This window comes from Centroberyx affinis, unplaced genomic scaffold (genome assembly GCF_046629955.1).
Source record: "Centroberyx affinis isolate AG114_WGS23_722 - 3 ecotype Tasmania unplaced genomic scaffold, CSIRO-AGI_Caff_v1 ptg001659l_1, whole genome shotgun sequence".
Lineage (NCBI taxonomy): Eukaryota > Metazoa > Chordata > Actinopteri > Beryciformes > Berycidae > Centroberyx > Centroberyx affinis.
This window is the reverse complement of record NW_027280087.1, coordinates 19,692-29,916: the sequence shown is the minus strand read 5'-3', so window position 1 is coordinate 29,916 and position 10,225 is coordinate 19,692. Positions and strand designations below refer to the sequence as shown.

The following is a 10,225-nucleotide window of genomic DNA, read 5'->3' as shown; positions in this document are numbered from 1 at the left end:
TAATCTCAATTAATTGCATTGATGAAATATGCAGGAAGTCTGAAAGCTTAGATTATGTTTCTGTTAATACACTGTGTAACACTATTCAATTTAATTCAATTCAATTCAATACTTTATTGCCATTTCAACAAAAGTTTTTTTTCTTTTTATGAACTTTGTCTATTGGTTCCATTTCAACAAAAGTTGATTGGAAATCAGAGGAGTTCACCTCCAGGATTCGTCATGACAGAAAACATAATCTTGTGTGTGCATGTGTGTGTGTGTGTGTGTGTGTGTGTGTTGTGTATGTGTGTGTGTGAGTGTGCGTGTGTATCTGGAGACCTAATACTTAATGTTATCTCCAGACAGTTCACCAGCAAAGGAAAGAGATTCCCAGTAGTCAGTCAGCCCAGGAGCATCAAACAGTCTGGACTCCATATTTATGGTGTGTAAATGTACAACATCACTTTTACTTCAGCTACAATGAAAATGCAAAACAACCATTCTGGGCCTCATTTCCCAATAATGATGGCTGGTAAAGGTGAAGAGTGTTTTTAAGTGTGGTCCAATGAAGGTTCGTTCATAACCTACGTGCGTTTCTCAGAGCAGCACTGGAGCGCAAGGTATTGAAGTGTTTGTTGACTTGGTTTCATAATAACGGATTAATTAAGTTATGTGATATTATGCAAATACATCAAAGAGGCTACTAAAGAAAAATTCAGTGCTATAAAACAATTATATATGCTTTGAATCGCCACAGAGACATTTAAATTGTCTGTAAAAAGCGTACAGCCAACTGTTATCTCATTTAATGCAATAGGCATACAGTATGTTCATGGGTTTAATGTTAATGAAGCCTAGCCTACTTGGCCCTTGAGCAAAAACTAATAACTAGCCTCAGATTTAGGAGTGATGATTCATATCATAGCTTTTGTTCTCTGATCAAGACAGCTTTATTTTTTTAATGACACACTGCTCAGGTTTTCGCACAACATTGCAGTCTGGGCGATGCCACCACAACAGGTGCACAATAGCCTACATGACTGGTTTCACTGCGTGTCAGCAAGTTATTGAAAACCCTTTTGAAAATGTTTTCCACTCCCTGCCCCTTTTCCAAAAGCTCACCACTCCAGTTGCAGCAATTGCCGACACCACCCATTTTGTGTTTTGTCTCCTCTTTCACAGTCAGGGGGTTCTGAGTTCAGATTACCCAGAATGCTTAGAGAGGTAGAGGGAGGATGAGGAGGAGGTGGACGGTGAGGAGGAAGAGCAGAGGAGGAGCAGCAAAGAGGCTTTTCTGCAGATCACACTGCACTTCCTGAGGAGAATGAAGCAGGAGGAGCTGGCTGACTGTCTGCAGAGCAGTAAGAGGCTTTTAACAGGTTTAACATGATGGAAAGGGGAAATGGTGTGAAAATGGGAGATGTTTACATTTCCAAACTCTGCTGTAGTTACGCTGTATGCCTGTTTTTCCACCACTGATGAGCTGAATAGATATCATGGAGTGGGAAAATATATACACCCACACTGAAATCCACTCATTTAATTTGTTGTTTGTTCATTCAGAAACTCTTGCTGCAGTGTGCCAACGTCAACTGAAATCTAATCTGAAGGAGAAGTTTCAGTGTGTGTTTGAGGGGATTGCTAAAGCAGGAAACCCAACACTTCTGAATCAGATCTACACAGAGTTTTACATCACAGAGGGAGGGAGTGGAGAGGTCAGTGATGAACATGAGGTCAGACAGATTGAAACAGCATCCAGGAAACCAGTGAGACCAGAAGCACTAATCAGATGTGAAGACATCTTTAAACCTTTACCTGGAAGAGATAAACCAATCAGAACACTGATGACAAAGGGAGTGGTTGGCATTGGGAAAACAGTCTTAACACAAAAGTTCACTCTGGACTGGGCTGAAGACAAAGCCAACCACAATATACAGTTCACATTTCCATTCACTTTTCGAGAGCTGAATCTGCTGAAAGGGAAAAAGTACAGCTTGGTGGAACTTCTTCATCACTTCTTTATTGAAACCAAAGAAGCAGGAATATGCAGGTTTGACAAGTTCCAGGTTGTGTTCATCTTTGACGGTCTGGATGAGTGTCGAATTCCTCTAGACTTCAAGAAGAATGAGATCCTGACTGATATTACAGAGTCGACCTCAGTGGATGTGCTGCTGACAAATCTCATCAAGGGGAAACTGCTTCCCTCTGCTCGCCTCTGGATAACCACACGACCTGAAGCAGCCAATCAGATCCCTCCTGATTGCGTTGACATGGTGACAGAGGTGAGAGGGTTCACTGACCCACAGAAGGAGGAGTACTTCAGGAAGAGATTCAGAGATGAGGAGCAGGCTATCAGAATCATCTCCCACATCAAGACTTCACGAAGCCTCCACATCATGTGCCATATCCCAGTCTTCTGCTGGATCACTGCTACAGTTCTGGACCATGTGTTGGAAACCAGTGAGAGAGGAGAACTGCCCAAGACCCTGACTGAGATGTACATCCACTTCTTGGTGGTTCAGTCCAAACCGGGGAACATCAAGTATCATGGGAGAGCTGAGACCGATCCACGCTGGAATACAGAGAGCAGGAAGATGATTCTCTCTCTGGGAAAACTGGGTTTTGAGCAGCTTGAGAAAGGCAACCTGATCTTCTGTGAAGCCGACCTGACAGAGTGTGGCATTGATATCAGAGCAGCCTCAGTGTACTCAGGAGTCTTCACACAGATCTTTAAAGAGGAGCGTGGGCTGAACCAGGACAAGGCGTTCTGCTTTGTCCATCTGAGCATTCAGGAGTTTCTGGCTGCTGTTTATGTCATTGTCTCATTCATCGACTCTGGTGTCAATCTGCTGTCAGAACCACAATCTACCTCCACACCATCTCAACCAAGAGACACATCTCAGGTAAATCACCTCTACCAGAGTGCTGTGGACAAGGCCTTACAGAGTCCAAATGGACACCTGGACTTGTTCCTCCGCTTCCTCCTGGGTCTTTCACTGCAGACCAATCAGACTCTCCTACGAGGCCTGCTGACACAGAGAGGAAGTAGCTCACAGACCAATCAAGAAACAGTCCAGTACATCAAGAAGAGGATCAGGGAGAATCCCTCTCCAGAGAGAAACATCAATCTGTTCCACTGTCTGAATGAGCTGAATGACCGTTCTCTAGTGGAGGAGATCCAACAGTAGCTGAGATCAGAAGATCTCTCTACAGATGAACTCTCCCCTGCTCACTGGTCGGCTCTGGTCTTCATCTTACTGTCATCAGAAGAAGAGCTGGATGTGTTTGACCTGAAGAAATACTCTGCTTCAGAGGAGGCTCTTCTGAGGCTGCTGCCAGTGGTCAAGGCCTCCAATAACTCTTTGTAGGTGCATAAAAAACTGGATAGATTCAATATACTAAACCTAATATGCATACAGAAGACAAAAAAATATTTTTAAAGTTATTGTTTGTCTTTATCACCAATGCTCCTTCAGGCTAAGTGGCTGTGAGCTGTCAGAGAGAAGCTGTGAAGCTCTGGCCTCAGTTCTCAGCTCCCAGTCCTCTAGTCTGAGAGAGCTGGACCTGAGTAACAATGACCTGCAGGATTCAGGAGTGAAGCTGCTCTCTGCTGGACTGGGGAGTCCACACTGTAGACTGGAAACTCTCAGGTAAGATCCATTTACAGTTTCTCTCAATTGATTTTACACATTTCTCCAAACTAAGGTTCGTGCTCTCAAAACGGTCTCTCTTATGTCTCTCTCTCTCCGAATCTGCAAAAGGCAACCCTACAAGTTATATATCAGCATTTCAGAGCCATTTTACATCAGCATTTTCAATTTTGATTTGCTTCATTGGAAAGAAGGTTTGAGAATTTTCCAGCACTTGTTTTATTCTGATCCAAATTCAAATTCACAACCATGAAACATTTAGAAGGATTTAGAAAAGATCATCCATGCTCTGATATGTCATTTAGATTACTACACTGCCATAATTCACTGTCACATCTCCAGCTTGTTCAGAATAGAGCAGCTAGGATTTTAACTAGTGTTAAGTTGAGATGATATATCCCCAATTTTAACATATCTCTACTGGTTATCACTTAGTTTGAGAATTAATATTAAGATTTCACTTATCACCTTTAAAGCATGGCTATTTTTGTCCATGAGTTACACTGCAGAGCTCTTAGTTCCCTATGAAAGGGGAGCAAGCTGAGATCTTCACGTCTTTCTGACTTTCCTTCAATCTAGGGTTAGGGTTATCATTAGTAGTAGCAATGAAAGACACAAACATTGACATTAAAATATAAGAGAGTAACATTTTTATATCTGTTCATGTCCATTAAGGCTGAGTGTATGTAAGCTGTCAGAGAGAAGCTGTGAACCTCTGGCCTCAGTTCTCAGCTCCCAGTCCTCTAGTCTGAGAGAGCTGGACCTCAGTAACAACGACCTGCAGGATTCAGGAGTGAAGCTGCTCTCTGCTGGACTGGGGAGTCCATACTGTAGACTGGAGACTCTCAGGTAAGATCCATTTACAGTTTCTCTTAATTGATGTTACACATTTCTCCAAACTGTCCATGCTCTCAAAACAGTCTCAGGTCAGGAGTCTTCAACCTGTTCAACAGATGACCGTTTAAATCCTGCTTTACATGCAGGTTAATGTCAGTAAATAAACAGGATTTAAAGCAGGATTTTCTCTTCCTACATGATTTATAAACCAATTGTCACGCCAACATTTAGCACCATTTTATAGCCCCCATGGAATTGGTTAAGTTGTTTCACTATTTCCTCTCCTTGCGGCTTAGTTGCTGAAACCTAAAATACCAGAAAGGACTTCTAAGATTGAGTCACAATTTGAGTGGAGAACTCTCAAATTTAATTTGACTGCTTTCACAGCCATATACTAAAAAAAATCTTACATGTAGCTTGGTGTGTGTGTGTATGTGCAGGCTGTCAGGCTGTCTGCTCACAGAGGAAGGCTGTGCTTCTCTGGCCTCAGCTCTGAGCTCCAACCCCTCCCATCTGAGAGAGCTGGACCTGAGCTACAATCATCCAGGAGCCTCAGGAGTGAAGCTCCTCTCTGCTGGACTGGAGGATCCACACTGGAGACTGGACACTCTCAGGTATGGAGAGGCAACGTCTGCTAGAAGGCTGAGAGTCACACACATTTTCTCTGTCACACTGAGAAGCTGAGGAGTATTGTTTGTATGATGACAGATATGAGTGACGTTGTTTGGATAATCAGACAATCACTCATACAGAAGATTATGAAGGTTACTTGTTCCATTATTATAAGAAATTATGCTAGTTTGACTTTAATTTAACCCCCCAGTGTGAACCATGGTGGCGTGCAGTGGTTGAAACCAGGTCTGAGGAAGTGTAAGTGTGTATTTAGTTTTATATTCATGAAAACAAAGCAGCACACATTACATTTCTATTTAAATATAAAGCTCCTGTATGTGACATCTATTCATTCAAATCCTAGTCTGAAAAAAGACAAAATGAACAGTCTATTAATAAGTCAACAGATAATAAACACAGATGTATTGTGTCTTGTTCTCTCCATCAGATGCCTGTGAACTCACACTGGACCTAAACACAGTAAGCAGGTACCTGTCTTTGTCTGAAGACAACAGAAAGGTGACAGAGGTGGAAGAGGAGCTGCCATATCCTGACCACCCAGAGAGATTTGAGTGCTTCTATCAGGCGCTGTGTAGAAATGGTCTGACCGGTCGCGGTTACTGGGAGGTGGAGAGGAAAGGAGAGGTTTCTATAGGAGTGACTTACAGAGGAATCAGCAGGAGAGGATGGGGTGCTGACAGCAGACTTGGGGGGAATGAAAAGTCCTGGAGTCTGTCCTACTCTGGTAACAGTTACTCTGCCTGTCACAATGAGAGTAGTACAGACATACATCCCTCTCCCTCCTCCTCTGACTCTGACAGAGTAGCAGTGTATCTGGACTGGGCTGCTGGCTCTCTGTCCTTCTACAGAGTCTGCTCTGACACACTGATCCACATCCACACCTTCCACTCCACATTCACTGAACCACTCTACCCTGTGTTTGGGTTCTGGTATGGGTTTGGGTTTGTGCCTGAATCCTCAATGTCTTTGTGTCAGATAGATCAGTGTAAATAGAGTGTATTGAACAGGGTTTTAACAACACACACAAACAAGAACGTGGCCATTTTATTGTGAAAATGAAATGAATGGGATATTAAACCAAAACCAGACAGAATCAAGTTATAGTTGTTCATCTTGGAGTCTGTTGTGGATGATTGACAGGTTAAAATATCTTTCTTTTGCAACTTTTTAGCAGTATTATATTCTCAACTCATCATCTAAAACTAAACATCTAATTGGATTAGAATTATCCTAAAATAAATAAATGTTGTTGTTGTGTTTAAGTTGTGAGTCATTTCATCTCAAAATCAAGGAAAATGTAATGTATGACATCATTGATTTACATTGTCAAATTGTTGTCAAGTGTGACATCATTGTATTGTGTTTTATGTGTCTTTCTGTTTTGAATGTGTATCTTAGTACTTATGTTTTCTAATGTAAAGTTAAAGGTAAATCAATAACATGGTCAGAAAACTATGAATAGATCCCCAGTTGAACAGGACTTCAGCAAAAATGCAAAAGTAAAAGTAAAATGACTGAGTGAGTTCTCAGAGTGAGAAGAAAAGCAAGTTAAGTCAGGTTTACAAATCTGGATACAAACTGAGCCCTTTCAAATGAGGGAAAGCTGTGAAAAGGTGACAGGCGGGGCATATTTGATATGAATATTTCAGGTTTGTCTTATGAAATGGCACAATGCCCGGGCAACCTTCACAGCAGCCAAAAAAAGGCTTCAACAAAGGTCTCCAAGCCTGAGGAGCGCATGCTGACAGTTTAGTGGTGAAAAAGCTTACAGGAATGAAGTTAGAGTGAGTGAATGTCTCCTAACGGCCACTAGGGGCCAGATAGCCTCTGACTCTGAGTGACAGTGAAACAAACATACGCACACACACACAATTATTGACAGTACATTGCCATTTTTGCTGTTTTTAATGTTCCCTATTTATAGCTTTTGCTTCCCCAAACTCAAATTTTGTATTCTGTTATACTGTATTATATTAAAGTATAGACTACTATAGTCACGTACTTGACTGAGAGGCTCACTTTTTCAATGGGTCCCCTTTCTGATTATGTTTCACTTGAACCTATCGTCGTGTTGCAGCTTTTCTCCACCAAAGGGTATTGTAACCAGCAGTTTACATGACAGTTTACATGTATTTTACTGTAGTGACTCTGTCACAGCAGATCTTTTATCTGACTCTTAGTGTGTGCCATTAGTTTATTTCGACAACTAAAGGTTTATCTGTGTGACAACCCAATGTTTAGCTTCAAAACACAACTCGATGCTCACTTTAGGCACGGACCTGGGACCCTCAAGCAAAGAAATGCAGCAAACGGGAATCCCTTATTTGGGCAGAAAATGTAGGCTAGACTCTGTAACGCTTCTGTGTTCTGTGGTCTAGGAGAGAAGGACTTGGCCATCCAATACTGCCGCGAGAGGTTTTACCATGGAGTCTATTGAACACCCAGTGCATCCTATACAGACGCCAAAGGATAGGTTACATTTTGCGTCGTTATTGCAACACCAGACAGAGTCAACAGAATGGGTTGGCTATTTTGCACATTCTGGTTAGATGCCAAACTGCATTTCATTGTCTCAGTACTTGTACTCTGTGCAGTGACAATAAAGTTGAATCTAATCTAATATTAATAATTATATTATTGTTAGTGGAATGATTGTGCATTTTATTAAACTATTATCTGTACAGATGTTATAAATACTGACATTAACACCGATAATTGTAATATTGATATTAATATTGTTATTAATAGTTCAAATAATTACATTATTTGATTTGCAGTTCCTCTCTGTGACCGCTAGAGGGCAAAATTCATGATTACTTCTCTATGTGTTTCTATCTGTATTACTGTGTATTACTTATTACAGTAAGACTGTCTTTTACCACTAGAGGTCAGTCATCTCTATGTGTTTCTATCTGTATTACTGTTATTATTGTCTTTTACAGCTAGAGAGAAGTCATTCCTCGATGCAAGCTGGGAGTTGTGAAGTCAAGACTTGACTCCACACTGCCACCTTCTGGTATAATCTTACCATTACAGCTCACACAGTGCAAGAGGCGCTGGCAGTTCAAACTTGTCGGTCAGTCTGTTAACGACGGTCTTGTGACACAGGGACTAGTTCAGATTACAGATGTACAGTTTCCACAGAGAAATTATGTGTCTGGCACATCTCGCTGTTTTATGGAGGAAAGATATTTTTGCAATATGAAAAATTGCGAAAAAATGCACAGGTTGTGGTCCTCGATCATCTGATTCAGTCTTCTGTCTCTGCTGGACTTTATTTGGCAAACCTCAAACCTGCCAGATGCAGTGTAAAGCAGTGAGTTGTGTTTACAGTTTTGCAAAAAGTGTGTTATAAAATTACAAACTGAGTGTAAAGCAGAGAACGTGCATTCAGTTTGGCACACTTGGTAAATGCATTGGCTACAAGTGTTACAGTTTTTTCTGAATACTTAAACACTAACAGTGATTCTTGAAGCACTATCTCTGAAACCATTAACACCTGTGGCCAATGCATTTACCAAGTGTGCCAAACTAAATGCATGTTCTCTGCTTTACACTCAGTTTGTAATTTTATAGCACACTTTTTGCAAAACTGTAAACACAAATCACTGCTTTACACTTAGTTTGCAATTTACTGTAATAACAGACTTCTAGCAACACTGTAAACTTATGGCCAGACCCACAAAGAAGGCGATATTTACAGTAACCTAATTTTTTTCTGTTCTTTTTTTCTAGCACAAATGTTTTTGTTTTCTTCTACTGCACTTTTGTTGTTTGAGGAGTGTTACTGTAGAACATTTTGAGAAAAAAACAAAAAAAACTTTTTCCCCTTATTTGTATTGATAGTGTGTGATAATGTTCGGGATACACATCCATACTTTACACATTTGGATACCTTTGTGTATGTGTGTTTACTACATGTATGACAAAACTTTATTTCAAACTGCTATGCCCTGCACACAGAGAAAGCAAAAGCCACAAGTGTTTTTCTTTTATACTATCAGTGTGTAGTTGGTGCTTTGTGTGCTTATTCAAATGATGGTTTGTGTGAACTGTATTGATGCAAAAACACAATTTTTAAAAGAGTTTGAAGAGTTTTGCAAGAATTGTTTGCTTTTGCAAGAGATGAATAATGTTTTGCTGGTTTGGTGTAAGGTTTTGTGGTTAGTGTGTAGAGTTTTGCAAAAATAGCCTATAGTTTCAAAGATAGTGCCTAAGCAATCAGAAAAAGAACTGTAATGGTTTCAGAGATAGTGCTTCAAGAATCACTGTTAGTATTTAAGCATTCAGAAAAAACTGTAACAGCCCAAACCCTAGCCCAGTGCAGAAAACTCAAAGCAGGTGTTTGAACTCATCTGTCAATGGTAAACGACCTCCATGGGTTGCTGAACACCCCTGGACTTACTATTATTTTATTTGTTAACGGAGAGCACTACAATGTGCTGTAAAGTAATTAGCACTGTCAATCTTCCAACCTGTTTTTTAAATTCTTTGTTCTGTCAACAAATTATGTTACACTGTCTCGTATGCAAGCGAGTAACATATCATTATTTAGGAGATAAACTAACTTCTCTAGTATACAAGCATGTATGTGGGGTTTTTTCGCCCCCTTTCTAGGTGAACAATATAATACCCCCAATTTCCATTAGAACGACTCACAGGTTGTACCGACGACAAGTGACTAAGCTCACACACACCCTTCATCATGGTTTAATGTATGTAATGTAATACAATATAACAGGCTCAGCCGACAAGAAAAGGAAGAAGGAATAACAAGGAATAACTAGCAACACTAAGTCATGTGGCAACACAACAACGTGACTAACAAACTAACAATTCTAATGCCCCCCGGGGCATGCTGGGAGGCTTCTCCCCGCCCCTATTCCCCGGGACGCTACAATATGTTATATTATGTTACATTATTTTATATTACAGTATATAATAGCCACGCACTTCACTTGCTGTGGAAATGAGCTTTAGATTTGAATAGGCCTACAGCAACAGACATTGCTATTTCCTGAAGCAAACGCTCTCTCTCTCTCTCTCTCTCTCTCTCTCTCTCTCTCTCTGATTTACTTTCACTTTCACTTATCGTTGTGACGCAGATTATTTTCTCCACGAAA

The 10,225-nt window shown here is 40.7% G+C and overlaps 1 pseudogene; it reads left to right on the top strand.

Moving 5' to 3' along the window:
• The first annotated feature begins 987 nt into the window (after window positions 1-987).
• LOC139651416 (protein NLRC3-like) lies at window positions 988-7,216 on the top strand (annotated as a pseudogene).
• Window positions 7,217-10,225: the final 3,009 nt, after the last annotated feature.